The 27,162-nt window shown below is 43.6% G+C and overlaps 1 protein-coding gene across 3 annotated transcripts in view; it reads left to right on the top strand.

Moving 5' to 3' along the window:
- Window positions 1–11,378: 11,378 nt before the first annotated feature.
- The window catches only part of sulf2a (sulfatase 2a), a 51,349-nt gene continuing 35,565 nt past the window's right edge, over window positions 11,379–27,162 (top strand). The window contains exons 1-2 of one of the 3 annotated variants that reach the window (XM_031567390.2): window positions 11,382–11,814; window positions 12,193–12,355. The gene's annotated coding sequence lies outside the window, so the exon portion shown is untranslated. Of the gene's footprint in view, window positions 11,815–12,192; window positions 12,356–27,162 lie in introns of all 3 variants that reach the window. The other 2 variants (XM_031567391.2, XM_012841055.3) reach the window with 2 other exon arrangements.

The following is a 27,162-nucleotide window of genomic DNA, read 5'->3' as shown; positions in this document are numbered from 1 at the left end:
CTCTCATGGAAACTATTCAGCCAATATCCCTTAAAAGTTTTTACACAGGGCTGGAAAGGTGACTGGAAAGTTCAATTATGAGGGGTTTCAGTCTTCATTGCCCGCGGGGACACAGGTTCAAGTCTGGCCTGATGTCGTTTCCCGGTCCTCTCCCCACCTCTTCTCCGCCTCGCTTCCTGTCTACAACTTCACTGTCCTGTCCATAACGGACTATATCCTCGCCAGTGCATCGCCATCGAGACTGAGCCACCCAAGGCTGGAAGTTTATTTTAGGGGAGTTCATAGTATCCAAGGCTGTCTTCCCATCCCAGCACAGGTGAACACACACAGAACTTAACTTAAGCAGAAGAAAGAGAAACTGGAACTGGGATGGGTGGATCTATCTGAAGACCTGGAGTTTATAACTTAAACAATTTGAGGTTAAAACGAATTTTTCTGGCACGCTGCTAAACCATCATTCAAATTTCTGCATGACCAAATTATCCAGCGTGCTTTTCTCATAGTGTAAATGTTACCACTGTCTTTTTTAGAATGTTTGAATGTTTTCTTAGAATGCTAATCAGTCATGATTGATAGCCTAATGAGCTGGTTTTACACTGACGCTAGTAATTGAGTGCCCTTTTGGGGTGGTGGTGGTGGTGGTGGTGTGTGGGGGGGGGGGGGGGGGGGGGGGGGGGGTCTGTAGAAGTTTGCAGCTGCGTCTGTTAATTATGACTAAGGCCTGAAGTCTGCTGTAAATGACCTCTGTAAGCCCATTTGGCTTCTGATTAGCTGTAAAACACCCAGTTTTTCACCTGTCTGTAGGGTTGACTGACAGTGTTAACTAAGTCTGCTGAAAAAGTACTTCCTCTGTTCCTGCTTCAGAGCTTCGATCCGAGGGCCCTTATGCGCTTCATGAAGAACACTGACAAACCATTAAATAAAGTCTGAAACCTGAAGGATGTAATGTGTTTGACAAAAATCGACTGCATAACCTACGCTACAGGTTTTACACCAAATTAAATTAAGGCTAAGGCTAACAAAAATACAGTGACAATTAGCCACGAGTGTGAACGTCTTTAACTGAAGCCATCGAAAGCTACTGAAAAACGAGGATGTCGTGTCATCTCCATGAAAAAATTAACATTTTAATGTCATTGGGGGATATTATGGCACTGTTGTGGTCATGGGTTTACATCATATAAGACATATTGTGTCTTCAGAAAGATCATGCTTTCCTAGATACTCTCCCTTCAAAGAAAGATGACTAGCGAACATGTCAGAATGATTACATGTGAATATGTCTGCACAGATTATAATGTAGTGCTTTTCATTACATTGTAACTGCATTATGCAAAATAGTGTACAGTACCAAATAATGTGTAACAATACACAACAGCATATTGACACAATGTATTTGCAATGATGAAGTTAGATCAGGGCAAAGATTATGATTTAAGTGCATGTAGAGGTAGAGTTTAAATATACCATTAAACATTATTAAGGTGCTGCAATTGATGGTATAATTACAATGTAACAAATATACTGGAATTTAAAGCATTACTGAATATGCTACTACTTCACAACCCACAAATGTCTTGCATCTGGTCATAATCTATTAGACGTTGTCATTTCAATATCAAGCACAGTTGGCTCTTTTAATATGTGCATGTTTGGCAGTATACAATATCACTTGTGAGTTGCTTTATGGATGTATCCTTTTAATGTAAAAGTGTGGATGATCAAATCTGTATGCTATATTCTCTGTAGGCTTACAAGGAGTTTATTTGAAATGTTGATTGAGAAAGCTGCAGTTAGAGTACAGCAGACAGTTAGTCAAAGTGGCACAGATGTGACTGTTTGCTGCATTTGATCTGAACAGAAATGCTCTGTTGGGGTACATTCTTTTCAGAAAACAGCTGGCTTCATGAATGAACTCTAACAGCTCACAAATAAACAGTACCATAAACAACCCTTTAGAAATGTGAGCCCTCTGCTTTGCCCTCTTGTTCATTTTCTCTTTCTTTCTTTTTTTCTTTCTTTATTCCTTTCTTTCTCTCTTTTTCTCTTTTGGACTTTTTATACAGCCTGTTCAATACTGTCTTTATTGCACCTCACTGTTCGGTATAAAACGTCCAAAGACGGAATAGGGGGTCATTGTTGTTCCGCCTCTGAGCCGGCAGTGGAGGTAGTCAAAGAGCCAAATCCAAGTCTGTGAAAAAGGGAGAGCTGGCATGGCAGGATAGGGGTGTGACACAGCATAGCAGCTAACCAAAATGAAGCGAGACTGTGTTGTCAGAACACACAAATCCGACATGATAAGCATTAACATGTTGTTCATGATGCACACCAACTTTGCTTGAGTCTGAAGATTGCTATAAGTGCACAGCTTGCAAGAGCTCGTCGACACCAAGTTCCCCCTTCATTGTTTTTGAAGGTAACAAGTAGGCACATCAGAGACTTAGAACTTAGAATTCGGAATGGCCCAGCTCCAACAATTCCCAGCTCCAATATCAATGCTTTCAAGCCAAATGTAAACACAATAATGTGGTGATGATCACCAGTGGATTTTCCTTCTATCTGCTGGGTATCAATAGCTATGTAAAAAATGTTCTTGTTCACCTTGTTGCCTCTTAATGCATCTTCTCACGCATTTTTAAGATAAAGTCAAGGTCTCTGCCATATTGATAACAATGTTAAATCGATTGAACCACTCACTGAAGCTATTGATATTTTTTTCAGAGCTCTGACTTTAAGTGGCATTCCAGCGCAGTCTTCCAAGTTTTCCAAATATCTGACTTCCTATTGAACTTGAATCTGGCGTTACAGCTCAAGCTAGATGCTCTGATAACATGCCATGCCTCTACTACCAGAATGGCGTACTACCATGCTGTATAAAACATACACATTATGCCGCCTCTATTTGGCTCAGTGTAAACCAGCGAAGGCAGCATAATGAGGGGTTTTCTTAGCGGCGATATCACTCTACCTCCAATCTCATGATCCATCTCCACATCGCCCTACCCGTCCCTTGTTTCCAGTTTAAATGAGTCTCATATGCGGTGAGGTTTGTAGATTTGTGCGTTCATAAATGAGTCATGGGGACAGGTGGGACCAATTGTCTGAAATAAATGGCTTGTTCATGAATGCCCTATTAAGAATTCATAAGCATAATCAGAGATGCCAAAGTGAGTGGTGTTGAGGAGAACACATAAATATGGCGGAGCACATTAGGAGAGATGGCATGATGTATCACCCACATCATCATCGTGGGCCATGATCACCGCTGGATGTTTGGGAGAATTGCAGACCTGCATTTCAATGAGTCACTAGGGAATGCTTGTGTGTGTGTGTGAGCGTGTGTGAGTGATTAGAGAGAAACAGAGAGAGAGAGAGAGTATTTGTGTGTGTGTTTATCACTGCATGCAGGATATTTAATATTAGTCACTCAGACATCCTACATAATGAAGCCATATTATTACAGTACAGATCAATTGTGAATGTGTAATTTGTGTGAATATTCTGTATCTTGATGTAGTACCTGCACTACATTTGATATACATACCACTCACTTCCATGAGTTGTTTACCAGGGCCAGGGAGAGAAATTCTTAACAGTGTTTCATTTCAATGTAAGCCACTGGGTATAATGTAGCCCCCCACAGTGAACTCCCCCAAGTTCCCTGACACATGGCAACTTCAATTAACATAACTGCCGTGCATACCCGCGTGTGTGACGTGCTTATATTCATATGCAAACCCCAGTGTCAACTGTGTCAGGGCCAAGACTCTAAACCTACAATCCTGGGGATTTTTAAACCGCAACTCTTTTATTTATCTCCACACACAGTTTCTTTTTTGTCTTAAAAAAAAAACTAAACTAAAAAAAAAACATTTCTTTACATTCAACATGACGCCTCCGGACTAACCATACGATCCCAGCGGGCATTGTGGTTGTCCTCTTGCCACTCAAGGCCCTTTCTCACCGACACCGTAGACAGAATGCTTCCTTTCAGATGCCTTTTGTGACGGGCAGCTACTTCCCCCGCGGTAGCCATGGAGATCCGAGGGTGGGGGGGTGGGGGGGGGGGGGGGGGGGGCGTGCCGGTGCCAAGGCCGAGTGATGGGCTGAGCCGCCCCTCTTTCAGAGCGTCCAAAAAAAAAGAGTGGGAGTTTGTAGAAGAGGGTAGAAGGAGTGATGGAGCAGCGATTCAGCCCCGCAAAAACGAAAGGAATGGCTGAAGAAGAAAAGGCGGCACTTTCACAGACGAGTCAGGGGTCAGGCTAATTTGCACAATGTCCTCTTTCTATCTTTCTTTCTTTCTTTCTTTCTCTCTATCTGTGTGTCTCTGGCCAGCAAGGCTGACAAGGGATGTTTCTATCAGCGTGTCATCATACTAAAAAAAGGAAAGAATTAATTACAAATTTAGTACAACGCCACAGCAGGACTCAACACAGATGTCATTAAGGAATGTCAAAGTAAACTTTCTGCGTGTTTGTTTTTTGGATGAACACAACAATACTCATAGGACCGCAGCACAGCTTTGCCTGCACAATGTCAACTGATGCTCAAAAGATTTGCAAAACAAAGTTAACCTTTATCCCTCTCTCTCCATTTCTCCCTCAGTCTCTCCATCTCTCTCTCTCTTTCTTTCTTGTAAGGCAATTCAAGGCAGCTTGAGCCTTTCACAATTTCCATTTGTGCTTAAGCTGTTTTCAACATCCTTTGCAATAACTCTTTAATTATTTAATTGTTTCTGATTCAAGGCAAACATATAAATTAATAAATATAATAATAAATTCTATATAGAAAAGCCCAGATTGTTTTGCTGTCTGCTTCAGTGGTAAGGTGACCATTTTTTATACACAGGAAAAGATGTTAAATTCCTCGTGCTACTGGACAAACCTCTCACTGTCACATGCAAGTACTCATACCCAACAACCTTTCCTAAGTATTGTACCAACAGGGCACACTACAACCCTCATACCGATACTTAACATTACTTGACAACAGCAACAACAACAACAAAAACAACAAAGATGCCTTTGTGAGCATCTCACTGAGGTTTCGAAGTAGGCACCTTCCTTTGTCAGTGTTTCATTGAATTAGGCCCACGACACCTCCAGAAGGCTCAACAGTGGTGTCCCACCCCCTTCATAATCACGATGGGTTAGGAGGACACATGTCAACAGCAGATACATGCATATCTCCGTGTCTAAACGAGGCACTAATTATCTAATTATCTAAACATCAATCTCATTATACTATGGCATGCCACAGGCCATACAGGATACGGAGTGGGAGTACGAGGAGGAGTACGACCCGGGTCAGGGTAAGGATAAGGGTAGGAATTGGATACAGAGCCAGGTTAGAATAAGGGAAGGGGTAGGAGGTAGGAGAGCCCCCCTGAATTAAATAAAATGGGAGGTAAACCCTGATCAACTTAGGCACCCAAACATCTTGCAACAGCAGGCTTCCACACATAATACAGGTTAATTCACAAGTAGTAGTCTATGAGTGCCGCAGCCATAGCCACTGCCTCGATTTTTCAGCAGCCTCAGACAATTCCTACAAAGCTCCCTTGAAAACAAAAATCCAATAGAAGCGCTGTGGTTGATTTAGCTACAAAGTCTCTAACATCTATCTCCACTGGTCTTGTGTGTGCTAGCCAACCTCATTCCCTCGCTTCCGCTACCATACTTTAGCTTCTTCCTTTCAAAGGCCTCCTCAATATCATCATAAATGGGTTCACATTGTAAACTCAATTAAGTAAACAAAGCGCTCATACTCAGAATACAACACCATGGGCCCTAATTCATAATGCTATGAGCCCCACAAAGTAACCTTGCAGTGAGAATAGGCAGGGTTACCTATATTGCACACGATCTCTGCACAGATTATCTATCATGCTATTTGCTTTCAAATAGGACACCAACCTCCTTGCTACCACACTAAAGAAGATCTTTCACATTAAGAAGACTAATTGGCAAAATTGGCCTATTGGTCATGGAGTTGTTCTCCTTTGGAATGCAAATACCACCAGCTCGATGCCACCTCCTTGGAAATGTTCCTTTTTTCCACACAATCACCATGAGCTTCCATAGACTTCAAAACATCAGGTGCTCCTTTATACACACGATAGGGTGCCCCATCAGGGACAGGACCCAATGCAGCCCTTGCACAACACACAACCTCTGCACCTTTTTCTACTTGGGCGGGTTAGGGTCCATTGGTGAATCTCTCCAACTGGAGGAATGTCTGCCGGTAACTTAAGTTCTACATGCCTCTATTTATCAGTATGTGCCCGTTGAAGCTGTTACTCCACGTCCTTTCTTTAAATCCCTAAACTTGTGTGAATAGAGATTTCACAAACAAAATGGATCCTTGTAGAATGCGGCTTTAACTTTTTCTTCCCTCTTCATCTGAGGAGTTCCACCCTCATTAGCCTGTCTACTTTTCACTCTCTGCTCATCCATGCTGTTTCCATTGCTTCTTCAACTGCCTCCTCTCTCGAATCAACCTTTCTATTTCAACCTGTCATCATGACTTGACCCTGCTTTTCTTTCATAGCTTTTTGACAAACTCCATATCTTTCCATGCCATAATTACAGAATCCCTTTTAAATCATAGTTGATGCAACTCCATTCCTTGACTGCAGAAGTCCCTGGCCATCTAACCTTTGGTTTCTGTCCACTGCATGTTTCCTTCCTAGTCTGCTCGATTTGTCCCTGCTGTTCACCAGCTGCGTGATGTCCACCATTCTGTGCAAGTGTGCCAGGTCCCTGTTCAATTGTAGCAGGGGTATTGCTATACTGTGGTCTTTGGTGCCCAACCTGCCATTAGACTTCAGCTGACTGACTTGAGCTATGTCTTAACAAGTAGTGCTCATGGCGGGGGCCCTGTGCTTTTTCATACAGGCATTCTTTCCTTCCTCAGTGGATCCTCAAGCCTTTCCGTGTAGTTTCCTTCCTCCATCTAGCACATTCATCTATCCTGGCATGCTTTATAACCTCCATCTAGCACATTCATCTGTCCTGGCATGCTTTATAACCACGCCATGCACTACAGTGGTCCTTTAAGTCCAGTCCAATCTTGGATTGAATGATTCTCAGATTCTCAGAGTTGATATCACCCACCTTCTCAGCTAGGGAAATGGCCTAATTTCTTTTGGGGGGTATTGGCATCAAATACAAAATAATTGGACACTCTTAATTATATTTCTGAATCTTAAAATTTATAATTTGATGGTTAACTGGCCCTTCACCAACTTTGTCTTGATTGTTAAGTGGCACTCCATCGACGCTTTTGGCCCATTTTGTACCATCATTAGGTCTTGTGTTAGGCTGTTTACGGGTGGTAGGCCTCTTGACTGCAATTAGACTGGAAAGTATCATTTGAGCTGGGTAATGAAACAGCTGTGGAAAGCACTTCTCTGTCACAATATTATTAAGATGTGCTCTGCAGTCAGACAGCATTGAGCCGGCATGCTGCCACACTATGTCATCTCTCTGGAGAGAGAGGTTGAGAAAGAGAGAGATTGTAGGAGAGAAGGAGAGAGTGATAAAAAGAAGGAAAAAAGAGATTACGGAACAGAAGAACAGATATTAATAAATCATACATCTCCTGGTGCTGTGATGAGCTCATGTTCACACTCCAGTTCTCAGTAAAAGATGTCTGCCTCTCAGGGTGGCAGCTGAATCTGCGGCAGATCAGGGGTCTCATGTACAAAACCTTGCCTAGAATTCACACTAAAACATGGCGTATGCACAAAGCTAGAAAGCTCCTACTATATGCACCAAAAAGATTCTGATGTATGTGCACATGAAAGATTCCACACACCATTTCTTTATACATTCTGATCACGAGAAATTGACTCCACTCCACGCACTCTACTCCACCCACTCACCTCCCCCAATCACACTTTCTATTACTATATGCTAATGAATATAAATAGGCCTTGGCTACACCCGTTTTTTTTTTTATTTGACAATTTGTCAGCTGGCGTTAATAATAAAAGAAAACATAGAGGCAGAGTGTGGCAGTGGCCATAAATGCTGTTGGGTCAGAGAGCTACACAAAATAATCCTTGGTCAGTCTGGGATTTACCGAGGGGGTTTGGTAACCTTTAGCCGGGCGTCTTTAACAGTGTAACCAGTGTAAACTGAATTTAAAAATAACTGTATGCATAAGTTTAAAAATTCTGATTAATTGGAATTGGAATGCCCCTGTTGTCAGTGTACGCTACGTTTGTACATGAAGCCCCTGTCCTGCATCCGGCCCTGTTCTGGCGCAGTGCTAACACACCCAGCAGGCCCAGAGTCAGCTGTGATCAGGGAGTGCATTTTACTCTGCTACTGAAATGGTGCAGACTTCAGTTTTGGCACCAATGTACTAAATGTACTCTATGCCCTCTTCACTAATTACTATCCAAAGACATAAGTGAATTGTTCTGATATTACCCACACTCCTCTCCTCTGTATAATTGAAAAAAATCGATGATATATTTCTGTGTCATTTATACATGTCCAGTACATCTGTACAATTCTTCTGTTCACTGTTGATTTATGTGGTCTTTAAATCTTCAGTCAGGTACACCAGCAACCTCACCGGAAATACATAATTAGTTTTCAAAGGCAATTCATGTTATGTGTCATTCTTCACCTCAACACCAGTTCACAATCACATGGTGTTTTCCATAGCACTCCTCCCTCCTCCAGAGTGGCACACTCAGTTCCCTGGTCCCTCTCTCCTCTCCTCACCTCCTCTCCCCACTCCTCAGCTCTCCTCTACTCTCCTATCCTCACCTCTCCTCTCCTCTCCTCTCCTCTCCTCTGCTCCTCTCTGCTCTCCTCTCCTCTGTTCTCCTCTCCTCTCTCCTCTCTTCTCTTCTCCTCTCCTCTCCTCTCCTCTCCTCTCCTCTCCTCTCTTCTCCTCTCCTCTCCTCTCTTCTCTCTCTCATTTCTTCTACTCTCCTCTCCTCACCTCCCCTCTCCACTCCTCTCTTTGCTCTGCCCTCCTCTTTACTCCACTCCTCTCTCCTCTCCTCTCCTCTCCTCTCCTCTCCTCCCCTCTGCTCTCCTCTCCTCAGCTCACCTCTCCTCTCCTCTGGTTAAGCTCTCCTTCCTGTCAGCCACACACAGGCTTTTTCCTGTGTCACACTTAACTAATCTGGTTATGTGAAGGAGGAAGGCGTGGGAGAGAGAGAGACAGAGCTCTGCGCCAGCCAGCCAGGGGAGACCCAGATACGAGCAGGGGGCGTCTGAGGAGACGGCAGACGTGTCTCAAACTCAGGGGACAAAGCAGCAACAGATAGAGACTAATAACGGGGCAATGTCGAGGCGACCACAGAGGACTGGGATTATTTACGTGTCCTCGTCGTGACAAGTGATAAATGACCTAAAAGTTGAAAAAACACAACTTTGTTTAGCTCCCATGTCTTTTCACTGAGATGTCTTTCAGTCAAGCTGGGCCACCATCGTGTGTTTTGTATGTAGCTTATGGTTGCTGCATCATTAAACTTTTAACTAAGACATGGCTCTGGGTTTGGAAAGGTCATCAGTATCATGGTCAGGGAGAACTAAGGAAAATGTTGCCTTTAAATGACTTCCAGGATCTGCTCTGCTAACATAAACCTACAACACGTCACAGGAAGTGCTAGTTAAGTGGGCTTTGTGGACAGGCTGATGATGAAATGGTGACTAGAAACCATGGAGAGAAGTGCTGCTGGTAATATTGGGTGAGAGGAGGGACTGAGAGCGTGGAACGATGAGAGAGAGGGAGAGAAGAAGAGAGAGTGATTGAGAGAGAGAGAGAGGGATAGAGAGAAGGAGAGAGAGAGGACGCGAGCGAGGGTGGTCTCAGCTCTCAATCCCTCAGGCTTTCGCTGCAAATGAATAACCTGCAAAAAAGAATAAACAACAGCATCAATCACAGGCGAGTTCCAGTGACGTTGATTGATGCCCCCTCGCTCTACCTCCAGCAGGAGGAGAGGTGGCAGCAGCACGCCGGTAATGAAAAGCGCCTGCTGGCACCAAGGCAAATACATGCGTCGCCTTCATGGTAATTGCAATATTAAGGAATGTAGAAGTGGGAGGGCTTTTTTAATATGACATGTGTGTGTGTATGTGTGTTAGAGAGAGAAAGACAGAGAGAATGCCTGCACATTATTTGATTGTTATTTCCTTACCTATTATCTTTTCTCCGTCAGTTGAAATTCAAAATGTTTTCTTCATTCATGGTTGTTGAGAGAAGTACTTTGAGAGCATAAAACATTATTGATTGCAGCACATCCATCTGTCTTATGGCATCTGCAAAAGAGGATATGGACTTTAATAGAAATAGATTCAATAAATGTAGTTTTGAAAATTGCATTATCATTTAGATAAGTTACAAAACAATTCCTGGAATTGGACACAAATGTTTTTTAAGCTGTGATTTACCATACACATATGGTGTGTATGTTTGAGGGTGTATTTGTGTGTGTTTTGTGTTATGTGCATGTGTTTACTCATTAATATCCATTAGTGTCCAAGTGTGTGTGTGTGTGTGTGTGTGTGTGTGTGTGTGCTGGTGCATGTGTGTGTTTCTGTGTGTTATCTCCCCCTGCACTCCCCTCTGGTGGGCTTGTCTGTGGCCTCTGTGAACAGGCTGTTGCGGGCCAGAAAGAGCAGTGCATGCCAGCCTGATAAATGCCTTCTGTGTGCCAGCCTCTATCCCTCTGCAGCTTTCTGCCCAAAGAGTGATCCCTCGTTCCCACCCCTTCTTTTCTCGCTTTTCTTCCCACTTTCTCTTACTGTTTTTCCCTGTCTGTCCTTCTCTCTCTTTCTTTATCTTCAGCCTTACACTCTAGGACTGATCCCTCGTTCCCACCCCTTCTTTTTTATTCTCTCTCACTCTTCTCATCTCTCTCTCTTTCTGTTTTTCTCCAATTTCTGTCTGTCTCTCTCTCTCTCTCTCTCTTCCTGTCTGTCTCTCTGTGAAAAGGGAAAGTTCACAGGCTCCAGCAGATGGCTGCCATTGGCCCGATTCAATCCCACTGCAGCTGGATGAATGAGCGCCCAAAGAGCAGAGAGAGAGAGAGAGAGAGAGAAAGAGAGAGAGAGAGAGGATGGGATGAGGAATAAAGAGTGTGGAAGGGAAGACAGAGAAAGTGACAGAGAGAGTGTGTGTATTGAATACGCATGACTGCAAGAAAGTGATTGCGGGAGGGAAAGTGGGTCTCTGTGTGCAAGTGTGAGCGACGGATAAAGAGGAAGAAGGGAATGAGAAATAGTGAGGGCAACAGAGAACGAGGGAGAGAGTGTTAGATAGACAGAGAGAGAGAGAGAGAAAGAGAGACTTGGGGGAAGGGTGGGGTGTGGTGGGGTGGGGTAGGACAGGGTGGTGGGTGCTGAGCACAGAGAGTAAAACTGAGTCAGTGCACCAGAGCGCAAAGGGAGTAGGAAGAAATTGAATTGTATATAGAGGGACCACTCCTCCTCCTCCTCCTCCTCCTCTTCTCCTTCCTTTCTCTATTTCTCCCTCCCTCCTTTCTTTATGGTTGGTGGAACCACGCCTCCCTCCTTTCACGCTCCCGTGTGTCTATATCAGCCGGCTGTCTGTCTCCTCTCCCACTCTCCCACTCGCACAGAGAGGGGACAGAAGGTGGACAGAAGGGGACATAGAGGGACGGGGGCGGAAAGCGGGACAGACAGCTGGAGTGGAACAGAGAGGACGTGTGTGTGTGTGTCCCCGTGTGTGTAGGGGGGGGGGACAGGTGTTGCCGTCCTCATTGCGTGGACGCTCATCCTTCGGAGACCAGTGTGTGCTCCACTACTGCTGAACAGAGGAGAGGAGGTAAGCTGCCTCAAGCCTCTGTTGTTTCTGCCCTACTTTACGCCCCAGCACTTTGTTTCATCATTGTCTCGCTCTCCTGTGCATGCGTGTGCTTCTCTGTGTGTGTGTGTGTGTGTGTGTGTGTGAGTGTGAGTGTGAGTGTGAGTGTGTGTGTGTGTGTGTGTGTGTGTGTGTGTGTGTGTGTGTGTGTGTGTGTGTGTGTGTGTGTGTGTGTGTGTGTGTGTGTGTGTGAGTAGGTCCGTGAGTGTCCATCACACATGGGGGCTAGCGATAAAGTCTCGATGTGGAAAAGAGTTTCATTATCTGGCTCACTGTTCAGACTTCATGCATGAAGTCTGGGGTCGTACTATTTCTGTATCTTTCTGCTGTTGGCCTCAGGTTTGAAGATGGCATTGAAGTTTTGCTTTGCTCCTGAGGAAAATGTGGCTGCTGGTGTGGCCATGACACGTGGAGGTTGTCTTCTTGACTGTGTTGCTTGAGTTGGTAAAATGGTGGAGTATGAACGTGTGGCTTCCCAGACTAGAGGTCCCCAACCCACGAGGTTCGTGTCATAATCTCTATCGCTTTTTCAATTGATTTGAGGTCTTCACGCAATGGATCACACTGGATGTAACATGAATGAAGGCTTACGTGTTTGTTTTAGCTTTGAAGGGAATGCTAAGCCTTGGTTTTTCCGACATTTTTAATTTTCTAGAATGTGGAATGCGATTTTGCCATTGTCTCGGTGCGATGAATCCAGCCCACTAAGGAGACTCTCCTGACATCTGACTTCTAGATTGCTTAACGTAATCTGAGCAAACAGAGCTCTGGGATAAACCATCTCATAAACCTGGAAATTAACGTTCTGAAGTGTGTTTTCTGTTCTCCATCCCGGCTTGCTGCCTATATTATCCACCATAAATTCATTCAACATTCATATTAAACACAGCACTTCGGGAATAGCACAGCATTTCGAGCATTAGGTGGAATCGAAGTAAAATTGTATTTGGTTTTGTAATTTTTACATGGGCAGTAGGCCGTCACTGGGCGATTCAATGGCTGGAGGTTAATATGTGTACTACATTGAGAGTAATAGGGTTCCCTTCTGGCTCTCAGCTCCTTAAAAGGTTCTCCGAACAGGGGCCTCTGTCAGGTCAAGTAGGTCATGGGGGGAGGTGATCTCTGATTGTGGATGACTTATGCAGACATTGCCTAGTCTAAGGCTAAAATATTGATGCTGTTGCTGGGTGTTGGTATGTCTGTGTTGCTCTAAAAGTGGGCATTTTTGTGGACTTGCTGTGCTTGCTGTTGTGCTGATGTCTGTTCACTTGGTTAGTAAACGACTGCTGTGTTTGTGGTGTATAATAGCCAGTTGTTTCTTTATATTGTGTAAAATGTGTGTCTTCCATGTATTGCCACTTGATAACTTTATGGGGTAACTTGTGTATTTATGTGTGCTTTCGTGTTTGTTAGTTAGCATGACAGCATTACATGAGTTTGAGTGTTTAAATATCTAGAGCATGTGGTGTAATGTGCATGTGTTTGAGTGCATGAATGTTTGTTAGAGCGCGTGTGTGTGGAGGGGTGTGTGTGGGTGAGTGTTTCGGTGTGTGTGTGTGTGTGTGTGTGTGTGTGTGTGTTCACACTGGTGACGTAGCTCTTCTGTGGTGGTTGAGCTAAAGAGATCCATGGTTCACTCATCCATTATTTAGCGGCCTCTCTCCCAGTGCTGAGCTAACCCCCACATCAACTGGCCTCCTTTTTGCCTGGGAGGAGGAAGAGTCGCACACACACTCTTAGGTCCTGCTCCTGTCAGGGACCGCCTCACCTGCTCGCCCTGAGAGATAAGATAGCCAGCTGGTAGCCTCACACACACACACGCGCGCACACACACACACACACACACACACACACACACACACACACACACGCTCATGAGGGCATTAATACATTTAAAGACATATAGTTAAAATATACACACATACACACACACACACACACACACACACACACACACACACACACACACACACACACACACACACACACACACACACACACACACACATGTAAACTGCCACACAAACCAATCTATACTACCACCATTTTCAAAACTAACTTCAAATAATTTTCAAAGCTGAATATGCTCATCTTGTAATTTCTGAATTGAAGTGGTTCACTGGAGATGTAGAGGCGAGAAGAGGATTTTATGTGGTGGTGGCATCAGATATTGTGCTCCTTCATAAATATTCACGCCTGTGTTCAGGTGTTCGCTGCATATGGGTTCATTTCTTGAATTTTAAAATGAATACAAAATCTCATTTTGCTTGCTAGACACATCGTGGTGGTAAGCTAACCAAATCATTCTAAGTCTACGAGGACGGCATTATCTATCGGAAACGTCAGGGGCTCTTTGGGTTTGTCTGATAGAACATGGCGGTAAATGCCAGCAAGAAGGGTAAGTAGATGTATTCATGTCTGTAGTTCTTTAGTTTCTTGACTATGGTCGTTAAGTTTTACAGGCTACATATATTTGATATAGCTAAGACACTGAACTCCTAACCGCTCCCGATGTGCAGGTTGGCAAATGAGATAGTAGCCGCCGCCATCGGTGTGTGAATGGGTAGATGTTGAGGCGTTCATCTGTAAAGCGCTATGAGTAGAAAAGCACTATATAAATGCAGTCCATTTACATTATATTTGCATTCATAAGATTATAGATTGTGATACATGCACCGAAAGTTTTGAATTTGTCCAGTAAAATTAATTATTTCCGGACATCAGGCCAGCAAGAAAAAATCCTTCTGGAAACTCTGGTTTATAACAATGTTATGCTTGTTATTTTGCTGTTTGGAAATATATCAAAGGGTCTAACATAATTGGGACCATTATAGACAATCAATAAACTGTGTATTGATACGCTTTTACGAAAAGGAATATGGTCTTTTCTGATGTTCAGGTTGGGGTCAGGGCCTGGACTGTCAGGCTGTGGTCTAAGTTAGCAGACAGACAGGCTTGTAGTTGATAGGCTCAGTTGACAGTTACATTGAAAGTTTGCTGAATAGTGACTTGTTTGTTAATGTATTGATAGTTGACCATCACAAGTCCTGATCAACACAAAACAAAAAAACATCAACCATATTAGGCAGTCTGTCAGAGTAAAAATGAGTTGGGAAGTAGAGCTACATTAGCCCTGAAGACGTCCATTAAAGCTGGTCTAGGCTAAGCTGGTGTGACATATCTGAAAATGGTTGTGAAAACAGGGCTGTGATTTGACTGGGCTTCTCCCACCTAGTGACTTGATCAAACAACCCCAATGAGATGCTGGATGCAGACATTTAAGAAATGAGTATGACTGTCGCAGTACACAGTAGGTACCAGTTAGGGGAAAAGTACAGGTACTGGATGCTGGTGAAATCTTTCCAAATGGGCTGCACTGTCTTTCCAAACGGGCTTTGATTGGTGACTTATGAACCATACCTTGTAGATGGGACAAACCAATTCAAACTCAAAGTGTCAGCATTTTTCCCTCCATAACATTCCATGTAATTTCATTTTGACACAACAAACTGGATTTGAAATGTATGCTCACATCTCTACTCTTTGGATATCTATATTAGTCTGATGATTATATAAGCATGCTGGTAGTACACCCATGAAGTAAACCCCTAATCAGGTGACACATCACTGTGAGGGCACAAACCCTTCCAGTTATATTTGACAAGCTGGCCAAACAGAAGGAGTTTCATCTTTCAGAAATGTGACATCTTTCATGCATTAGTCTAGTTTCTTACATCTCTTTTTAGCATGCCTCCAGAGAGCGGATGTGTTGTTTAGGTTACACAACAATGAAAGAGCATATGGAACGCTCTCTGCCCAGAGCACTACAGGATCTGCTGAGGGGAACTGAAAAGTTTTTCTTTTTCACAAAAACGGAACTGCACCGCAAGCTATATGCTGGCTTTTATCAACACCTTCAATGCAGCAATTACTTTCATCACCAGATCACAGATATACCTTACCTTTCTGCTTGGTTGAACATATGTCTGTCAGGCTGTCAGGAGTAGAGAAAAGTCAAAATATGTGTGGTTTTCAAACATGGCTCCTCCTCTCTGAACACAGGAAACATCATCAACAACATATATGCTGTCAGTGTGTGTGGGAAGAATCTGGTCCAATGTATGTGAGAATTTAAAATTAGGACAGTTCTGTGGTTAAAGTGCCTCTTTTCTTTCTTAAAAAAAAGTTTTGCTGAAGCGCTGAATAAATCAATCTGTCCTCTTATCAATATTTGATCAGACCATGTGCAGAGAACAGTGCTGAACTGTGTGCAGTGTCCGACTCTTTGTTATTTTGTAGGAATTAGATGCTATTATGCTATGTGCTCTTACAGTCTTTGTTTATATTCAAGTAGCAATCTGCTTTATTTTTTTTTCTCTCTCTCTCTCTCTCTCTCTCTCTCTCTTTCTCTCTCTCTCTCTCCCTCCCTCTCTCCCTCCCTCCCTCCCTCTGTCTTTCTCTTCCTTTCTCTCTCTCCTTCTCTCTTCCTCCCTCCTTTTCTGCTTTTCTCTGCCTGTACTTCTGATTCTCTGCCACCCTGCATTTCAACATCACAGTTCACAAGGCTCAGAGGGACTATTTGTTTTAGTTTTCATTTGGAACCTTACTGCTAGCGACCACTTAAGTATGAAAAAAAAAATCAGGGATCATGTCCTTGCTGTGCTGTATTGAAAGAGAGGCTTCTACAGCCCTTTAAACCTAGCACAGTTTTCTGTGCCATGGACCACTCTGCAAGGAAAGCCACATATCATTCCTTCATTCATTCAAGTTTATTCCATATCATAAAAGAGAACTCAACATAAAATACTGTATATGCCAATCATTGTTAAACATAAAGAAGGTGCTGCCTTTGGAGGGTGACTGTGAATCCACTCCCAAAGTCACATGATCTTATGGTCACCTTGAATGCAGACAGTTGTGGGTTACAGTTTTAGCTAAGGCGATTACTGGCAACCTCCTTTAGATTTCTCATGTTGTCATGTTAACAGGGTGGGTTTGCAGGGTCAGTGGTCCAGGTCAGCACTAAGCAAGATTTCCACTGACATGCTGATGCCAGTCATCACTGAGTGAGCTAACAACACCACAGGCGCTATCCATAGTGCGCCTCGCTCCTCCCATTGAGCCAGAGAGCAAACAAGCCATTGCCACATTGTGGGGAGGCATTGATCGCTAGTGCACAGATAGCATTAGCGTCCCTCCGCTGGGTGGAGAGTGGCCATCCGAACGGATGATTAAAAGCTAACAGGATGTAACCATAAAATAGAGCTTTGCCCTAAAGGCGCCCAAGTGACTGCAGGTGGAGTCATGGATTCAAGAGGGCCATCGAGAGACATTGTCATTAGTGTAATGACTTGCCCAGAGCTCAAGCCTCTTAAACCTGGTCAGGACGTGAGTACTATAAATGAATATAGTGGATCAAATCATGGTGGATCAGGTTGATCTAACCTTTCCAAATAGTGAAGGAGTATGAATTTGGGTAGATGCATTAGAAAATACACTTGTCCAAACAAGCTACATCCAATAGCTTGTCATCTCTTCCTCTCCAATAATGATGTGCATATATAGTGTTCGGGGGTTTCAAACTCACAAAACATTTCCTCTGAATTCCTGAATTATTTATAATGCAATTGAAATTGAAACCTTATAACAAAAGCGTTCCATCTGTCCCCCATGAGCTTCTACCTGTGCGATCTAACAGCTATATTTTTTTGTTTGTTTTTCCTTCTTCTCTCTCTCCTTCTATCCATTATCTATCCCTCTCTCCATCTGACTCCCTCTCCACCTTTACGTTTGAGTTCACTCCAGTGGTGTGTCCTCTTGATAGTGCTTATGGAGTGATAGATCTCTGAAATTGGATTCACTCGAAACTACAAAGCAGGAGGATTAGATGGTGGGAGTTCTGTGCATGGTGCCTTAACAGGCTTGAGGCAGACTGCACTTAAAGTACAGTGTGTTCTGGAGAGGACAAATTGACATCTTCTATCGACTTTTTGTTAGAATTTGTTTGACTTTAACAATATGAACAGCTAAATGTGTGTAGAGATGGGCAACAAAGACTGATAATAATTCTATTATGCTTTAACATGTCCTTCTGCAACTCCTGAAATAAAAAGTTAATTTACAAAGTCTATACTTTTCCACACCATGAAGAATTCAGGATGTTCTGGGCCTTTTGTGGGAGAGAGAGAGAGGGATCAACAGAGAGATTGAGAAAGCCTTGACTGAGGGGCACCCAATGAGCCTTGAGACGGGCACACAGTGGGGGTACGCGTGAGACCCTAATTGGTTGTGAGAAAGCGCTCTAGAATCGATAGGAGGAGATCCGAACACCCTCGACAGAAGCAGAGTAGCCTGAGGGCACCAGTATTAACTGATGCAGTAGTCACTTCCTAGACATGCAGAAAGAAAGTGCCTCCGTTGATTTTTGCCCAAGTGTGCAAAAGACTCAAATGTGATGGCAAACACGAATAAATGGAGACTTGGTCAGGCAATGGTAGAAAAATTTGAAACAAGGTTTTATTAACATGACAATGATGCGCATCAAGGGAGGGAGAGCATGGCTTCACATAAAGATTCACCAACTTCTCTGATTAGAACAGAGAAAGCCTCAGTTTCCTAGGTCTGACAGGAGAGGCCCCACCTTATGTAGGTCACACTGAGTCAGGAAAATCACTAGACTACCTTCATCAATTGTTATCCTGGCAATTTGTGATAGATGTCTGATGTCGCACAGAATGCAAGGAGTAACAGTGACACACTGTACTCGAACACACACACACACACAGTCCCCGTTATCTCCATTGTTATCTCTAAGTTCCATTGTTATCTCTAAGAACACAGGGATAGGATATACCTAGAGACAGTCACACGGACATAAGAACATTAAGTTACACATGAGAACACACATACATTCGGGGATTCTTCTACTTAACCACAATTGAGAATATAATAAAATTAAGGACTAGGAGTGTAAGAATCACAAGACATTCATTCTGATTAGCATTGCTTCAAATGTCTGAAGCCTGAAGTAATGAATATTTATCATGTTCTCAAAATGACCTTTACATTTAAACACTGGGATGATTTCTAACATGATACCTGCTTATACTGCTGGACCTGCCTGAACTCTCAGTGCCAGTGGTCTGAGACTCAAGCCCTAACACACAGCTCAAGGCACCTCTGCAGCTCTTTGTACTGGATCTGTTTCTTCCTGGGATTTCTCCTTAAACATCCTTCTGCATGTTGTCTAATTCTCCCACGTCAGTCAGCAATGTGGCTACTGTAGGTTCACTTCCAATCTAATTGTTATTCTTGTCATCAAAACCTTCCCGAAGAAAAAAAAAACATCCTTTACTCCCCTCCCCCCCCGGAGAGTGCTATCCTATATTCAGCTGGGTTATTGGAACAACAGATCTTTTCTCTATTCCCCTGACATGAATCACTTTCGAGCTGCAGCTTCTGGGCTCTCGCCCTGTCAGTTTGTGAGCTGGCATGACTCACCGGAGCCTCCACTGCTGTGTGATGACATGGCTGGCAGAAATGTGAGCCATCACAACTCAGCCACGTTTCAACTCTGGTTTGCCTGACAAACAGTCACAACAGGAAATGACGTAGAGTTTTTGTAACTCTTTGTTAACACCTGCATTAAAGATGCGTTGGGAAGAAATAACCTGATGCTTACATTTGGACGTGGTGCATCTATCTTGTAATAATGTTGTCATTAACAAGTGACAGAGAAAAATGGGATGTTGCACCAGTCACTAGTAGAATGAGTCTTATCTGGCTAGATTATATCAGCAGACTTAGGATGGCAGTGTGAGGTATGAATACATCAACACAGAACTCAAGATGACGTAACAGACTGCTCCCAAAACTGGTATGAAACAGAACAGGAGAGTAAGTTGGTGTATATTGGTGTTAGATGCCTTGTCCCCTTCATAAGATGCCATCCAAAATTATTTGTGTGTTGGTTTGTAGGTTGTTGATTTGGGAGAAGGAGGTTTTTTTTTTGTTGTCCAAAGCTGAATTGGTGGTTCTATCTTACAGCTGATATAACTCACCTCTGGGCTCGGAGAAAGACCCTGTCACATAGTGCTCACTAATTAGCCCCTGCTTCTGGTTTATTCATTTGATTGGGATAAGTACTTTATGTTAATGGCAGCAGATTTAATGGCTCTTCTGGCTGGTTTCCTCCATGAATATCAGGCCTGACCCAGGACTACACTAGGATTTGAATTTGAATGGAATCTCCGGAAAGCAGCTCCTGGGCGACAACATGGGGGGGGGGAAAGGAGGCTTAAACTTGTGACCAAACCCATGTCACATGCCAGAGAATGACTGTAACTAGGTAACCGTTATGTCATATGTCTGTACAATATCAGTGGCAATGGTAGTTTGATACGGGGCACCAAGTGTAACAGAACTTATTTCATATACAGAACACATTCTGTGCTATGACATTAATTAAGGACGAAACCATGTCACACAGTAGTGCCTTATGTTCACGAAAAACTCAAACACGGTAGCATTATGTCCACAGAATATTAAAGAAAGCACATTCTTTTGTGCACAGAAAGCAAAATGGGTAATTCATGCCGTGCACCGAATTGACTGTATTCATTTTGTGGACAAAAGGCTGAATGCACTTCTCACTTTGTGGCCAAAATTTCATAGACAAAAGTAATTCTGTCCACGTAATAGATATCCTTAGCCAACGTTTATACTTTTGTGGCTACACAATGCGCTACGCTATGATCATTTCGTACCATTGATTGTTCATTTTGTCCACATAACAGTTCGGCTATGTTACACAAAGTATGATGTGCATGAAATGTCCCATAGTTTGAAGGGTTATGTGGACCTAGGCTTTATCATAACAGACACCTCAGCTGTCGCCACGGCATCTGTGTGGGTGGAGTCATATGTGAAGAGTAGCTTCTACATGGGACGGACCCTTCAAACCGTTTAGCATCTGTCAGTGGGAGGCAGACAATCAAACATGGCATCTGCTGGGGATGAGCCATAATGGAGAATGGCGTGAGAGAAAAACAGAGCCACAATGTAGGATGGGACTGTTTTTATCTGGGACACATCCCACGTCCCTATTCAGGGGCAGCTGCAAACGTGATACAATCTCCCTGATTTACTGTCATGTCTCCCTGACAACGCGTTTTCAATTTCTCCTTGACAACAGGTATAAATTAGGATTCAATAGATTTGATTGTATGCTAGACAATGAGGGTGTTTTGTGTAACTTGCTTTTCAGATCACAATGGCCAGATGATAACAGAATAGATAGAAATAGATAGAAATACATTAGGATTTCTAGTCAAGGCAGTGATCGGCCATATTTAATCAGACCTGATGAACTGATTCAGTGATAACTGTGTTCAAGCGGGCGTGAGTGTGTGTGTGTGTGTGTGTGTGTGTGTGTGGGAGTGAACAATGAACGAGGACAGCCTCTTTTCTCATATTTTTATCCCTGCTGTAGGATGAAAGTGGAGTGTTGCTGGGTGGCGGCTAAGTAAAATCTGACGTTCCCCTGGATTGAAGCCTAGCGGCACACAGAGGCAGAAATAGCAACAACTTCTATGTCTGTCAGCCGACTAAGTGCACAGACAGCACCCAACAACATGGACGGATTATGAAACCATGGGCCCCTGGGTCTGGCCGTGTAAAAGGCCCCCTACCCTTCGCGCGCCCGCAAAACATTGTTGTGCGTTCGCAAAATATAACATGTAATGACGTTTTTTTGTTCAACAGCACAATAACTAAATTCACCTGTACCTCAACAGGATTTACAGCGCACATACACATTTGCTAACACAGCGCAGATACACTTAATAGTTAATAATAGCGACTTCACGCAGAGGCACCCTGAGCTCATGGGCCCCTGGGTAGGCCCGTTCGGTTATCCACCCCTGCCCAACAAGGTGACCATTCAAGAGTAATTACACACTTATCCAACTGTCAGACAACTGTTAACTTACAACTACAAGTAATGTTGAGTTTTTAGTTTCATTAAACTGAAGTGTTTATATCTTTAACAAACCTAAATACACCCCAATCTCATATATATTTGACAACAAAGCCCATCAATCTCCTCTCTTTGCAGAAATGTTCCCTCTTTGCAGAGTTTCAATGTGCTCTGCTTGGTATTTCACTGCTGAAAGATACATTCAAAAGAGAAGTGTCTTTTGCATGGGGACGCACTCTAGGTTCCATGTCAGTAAGAGCTATGAGCAGTCTAAACACCAAAGCGGGAAGGTGTCTTCTCTCTAGTTGATTAAAGGGAGTGATTTGAGGAGTAGAACCCCACCTCCGAACACCAGATGAAAAATTACCATTGCTTTTGCCTCTGATGAAAGTGTTGCATGTGTGTGAAGTCTTCATTTAAGCCGTTGTGTGTGCTGTGGCTGGAAAGGCTTGGCTGGGGAGTGATAGCCCTGTGTTCTCCTATTCTGTTTGAGTCTCGATCTCCACTTCAGAGTGGTGCGAACATTGCAGCTCACCTTTCTCTCTTTTCATCCACATCTGCCGCGCCGGCTGCCTCTGGCGAAAAGCTAGATGAAACCCAGAATTATTATTTATATTTTTCTCTCTCTCTCTCTCTCCCTCTCCCTCGTTGTTTTTCTTCAAAGTAGAAACTGTTGAACTGTATCTGTTTGAGAACTCTTTGTGGAGAAAAAAAAGTCTTCTTCCCATGTGGGTATCTGCACGAAACATTGGACGAAAGGGAAACCGTTACAAGCGTTGCACGTTATTGCATGAGGTGCTTTGATAATGCTTCATAATAGATTAAAAAAAAATTTGCTCCGTGTACACGGCCAACATTTTTTCCAGCAGCCTCAGTGGTTGTCCTCTGAGGGGAGCCGGCTCAGACACACATCTCTCATTCACAGGAGTCTCATGTTTTAACATTTGCGCTTCCCATTTTCCAGATCATCAACATGCAAAACAGAGCCCGCCCGCTCTCCCTCCCTGTGCATCTGCGGGCCCCGAGAAAATTAATTAGGAGTCAAATATTAAAATGGTCTGTTGTTCGCCGGTATAATTGATTATTTCCACTCAGCGCACAGAAAATGGCCAGACAGCAGGAGATAGCGGGCTTTGTCAATAGTGGGCCGTGTGCCTGCTTTTCAACCAGGCACCCCAGCAGGGCTCATGTGCCGCTGCCAACATGCAGGGCCACACACAGACAGCCATGCTGGGTGCCAGAACAGCATTCTGGGATGGCGGAGTGTAACACTAATCATTCTCCAGTATGCTTGTGTGGTGGTGGAAACGACCTAACATCGGGCCATAGGAAGTCAAAAAGGAAAGCATGGGGTCGAGGGAAGTGACACTGAGAATTGGTGAAGGCCAATAAGAAATTAGCTGCAAAGGAGATTTCCTGAAGAGCCTCCCCATATACCAACTATCTACCTGGATCAATGGAGATCCAGAGTTCTGGAGTCAGTTGTTATCTGGCTGATGGACCAAAATGAAAGAGATCTGTTTCAGTACTAAGAACAGGTGATTACAATAAAGGTGAAGCATTACAACAATAAAGAAAATACTGAGAGAGAGGGGGGGATTGCACTTTTCAGCTATTGTTTTCCTCTAGTCCTCTGCTGACTGGTTTAATTATTGTAAACAGAGAACAACAGCCAGTGACAGACTTCAGAGGCACCCACTCACAGACTGTCATGAACTTCTTTCTTCTTCTTCTATCTCTGTGGGCTGAGAGGACCATCATTTTAAGCTTGTATCAGCCTGGAAGAAATGTGTGCTTTCGAAAGTAATTATAGACAGTTTTTAGCCATTAAAGCTAATCGTATGAGTCTTAATTATGCACAGACATGTATGAAGGCCATCGTACTGGTTTGTAAAAGGGCTAATGGGGACATTAAACAAAAAGCGTGACGGGTTGAGTGTCCATATATCACAACTGTAGGTTCAGTAGCTGCGGATTTTGGCTCCTTGAAGGACCTGCCTGCTGGTGACAGCTAAGGGTTGTTTATAGGGGGAGGGCAAGGACCTGCTGCTCACTGAGATTTATTGCTTTAGCAGCACCCCAATACACACACACACACACACACACACACGCATACACTATGTCTACACACATTCATTAATGAATGCATTCATTCATACACATTATTAACCACACCAATTTCCAGCACACAAAAGCATTCAATTTGTAGTATCCATTTGTGTCTCCGTCTGATGAAAAGTCTCTCTGAATCAATACAACCATATCCCGAGTCTCTGATGTAAATGACTTTAGTGTGAGGTGTGCAGGTCATTCCAGGTTTAATCACCAACACAGCAGACATTACCCTGAACCCTGCTCAGACAGAGGGGGTCAGACACACACACACACTCGCTCTCTCTGTCTCATTCTGTGACAAGCACACACACACACACACACTAATGGCCGTCTGATAAGAATGAGGATGGCCTGAGCCTCTTCCTCTCTCTCTCTCTATGTACTGACGGCTCAGGGTTATTTGTCGAGCAGCTCCTCCATCACAGCTCATTCATTTCTCTGGGTGAACCAGTCAAGCAGCCAGGCCCGCTCTGTGATCACATTAGTAGTGGACTGGCCATTGGGAAGTTTGGGAATTTTCCGGTCTGGTCTTGTGAGGGCCGGTCAGTTTCTTTTTTTTTTTACATTATGTAGCCCAACGTGTTATAAGAGGAACCCAGCGATGCAGAAAAAGAAAAAGCTATTGTTGGCTGTCACTGTAAAGTGGGCAAAAATAACTGATTTATCTAAGCAGTCTGCTGCACATGATGAGTAGGAGAGTAGCGAAGAGAGGCAGGCGCATCAAACAGGAGTGAGGCTGTGTCACGCTTGGTGTTGTGAACTTGGTAAATTAACTTATTACAGAACAAAACGTTTTTGTTAACTTTTAAACTGGTGTTTCAATGCAGTTGAATCCCATGGCAGGTTTGGCCATTTTCGAGGTTTAACTAGTCAGTGCACAGACGTTTAGCGTCAGGTTAACGCTGAATTTCTTTAAAATGTCCAAAATCGTCGAAATTGTTTGACTGTTATTGGGTTTAATTAACATATACATTTGTTAAATTCATTAGGTATCCCTTTTATGAAATAATGAGAATGGGTGGTAACCTTTTTGACTATTTGGATAGTTCACCGACAAAGACTTTACAGACGGTTTGTTGAAATTCAAGTTCAGTCTTTCTAATTGTTCACTGAACATCACCTTAACCACACCCAAACCCTAACCTTAAAGGACCAATAATATTGGCTAAGTCACACTCTTGACATATGTAACCGGGTAGCTTTAGGACCCAGGAGTCCTAGGCAGCCCATGGCTGACGTGCCGTTTCCTTCAGACCCGCGATAGTTTAAATTGGCACGTAGTACTGGAGGCAATTGTTTGTTCTGCGGTTTACCTAACGCTTTAGGCATTGGCTCCGTGTGATCTCAGGTAGGCTGGTAACCCTCATTATATTTGTAGTAGTTTGCATGTTTTTATGGTGTGATGGCTTGATGTAGCTTAATGTGTATTTCCCACGTAGCGACAGCCTCCTTAGCTTGACACGACGGTGGACAAGCGTGGAGTAGCGGGGTTAGAAACTCAACAGCCCTCGGTATGTTTTGTTAAGTCATTCAGAACATTGTGCACTGATGCTGTGTGGTTTGTGTAGTTAATGAGGATATTTCCTGCTGCAGGTGGTGTCCGGCGACTGCCACTGTTTTTCCCCTATTAGTTTTCCATTGTTTGATTTCTTTCTGTTTTGTTTGTTTAAGGGGCTGTTTTGTGTGCTTATTTGGGGGTTTATATGCATTTAGAGCCTTGATTAGGCTAGGCTTACTAACCTGGCGACGCATTTTTACACTTTGCACTGAGTGTTTGTCCTACAATGCCTAATGTTTGCAGTGATACTTAGATGTGATATGCAGATAAGAGTTGGTGTGGTTATATATTTGTATTCCTAAATCACGTGTGTTGTAGCGTTCCCCAGGTTGGGAGTTCACCAAACCAAGTGCCATTCTAAGCTAAAGGACCAGGTATATTAGGCCCACAATCACGCCCCTGTTGTTAGTGTTTGCTATTTTAATAGGATGTACATCCATCTGATTTTACTACTGTGCATTTAATAAACATTGTATTTATATTTGTTATACCACGGCCTCTGCCTAAGTTCTTTTGATTGGACAGGAACTGTGCAGGGAACCTAGTCCTAATTATAGTATGCTCAACTGAGGGTCTCTCACCCCATCTGTGAGAGTGGCGTAGTCGGAAACAACTAGCATGAGACCTGGTCCTAACATTCTCTGAGACCATTTAATGCTAAGTGCACCACCCCGCCACATATGGCGTAGTCGGCAGGATATCAGAGGCTGTGGTATTTTGTTTCCTTTTGTTGGTAGCCCTATTTTGTTGTAATATTTATTTAGTGGGAAAAACAGTGGTTGTCATCTAGGGTCTCATCGCCCCCTGGACAGCCTTTGTGTGGATTTCGGTGTGCAGACTTCGGTGACTGACATCAAGTGGACATCAGGACTACTCTACTGGGCTCTGAAAGACGGGTAGTCATGTCGGAGGACAATGTTCAGGAACAATTGCGAGCTCTTGCTGAACAGGTACGACAGCTTCAAGCTGAAAACAGCCGCTTGCGAGATAACGGTGATTCTCAGGAGGAAGGTTCCGCCCCATCTACCAGTGGGACGCCTGCCGCTGTTTCTTCACAACCGGTATCTGAGCATTATGTTTTTGTTCCTAGAGAGCGTAAATGCCCTACATTTTCTGCTAAAAATTCTTGTGACTTGATGTCTGTTGAGGACTGGATTGAGGAGGCTCGTAGGTGTCTATCAATTAGACGCATGCTTCCAGCTGAGCAAGCTTTGTTTTGTTTGATCATTTAGATGGGGAAGCAAAAGCTGAGATGAAATTTCACTCTGTTGCAGACAGGAATACCCCAGATAAAGTGTTTAACATTCTTTTGGAAAACTATGCATGTTCACAGGTGTATGTTCGTACACAACAGCAGTTTTATTTGCGTACACAGAAAGAAGGGGAATCTGTTAGGGAGTATTCTCATGCACTCAAGTCTATTATGGATATTGCTATTCGTAAGAGTCCTGAGGGGTCTATTCCTAACTCTGACTGTACTTTACGTGACCAGTTTGTAGAGCACCTGCGTGACGACATGCTCCGTAGACATTTAAAAGACAAAATGGTCGCTTCTCCTACTATGTCTTTTATGGACGCTCGTCGTGCAGCCCTGAGTTGGGTTGATAGGGGTAAACTTGTGAGTAACCAGAGGGCTCGAGCACACTCCTGTGATACCTTT

The sequence above is a fragment of the Clupea harengus genome, chromosome 5, assembly GCF_900700415.2.
Source record: "Clupea harengus chromosome 5, Ch_v2.0.2, whole genome shotgun sequence".
Classification (NCBI taxonomy): domain Eukaryota; kingdom Metazoa; phylum Chordata; class Actinopteri; order Clupeiformes; family Clupeidae; genus Clupea; species Clupea harengus.
This window is presented reverse-complemented; position numbering and strand designations above follow the sequence as displayed.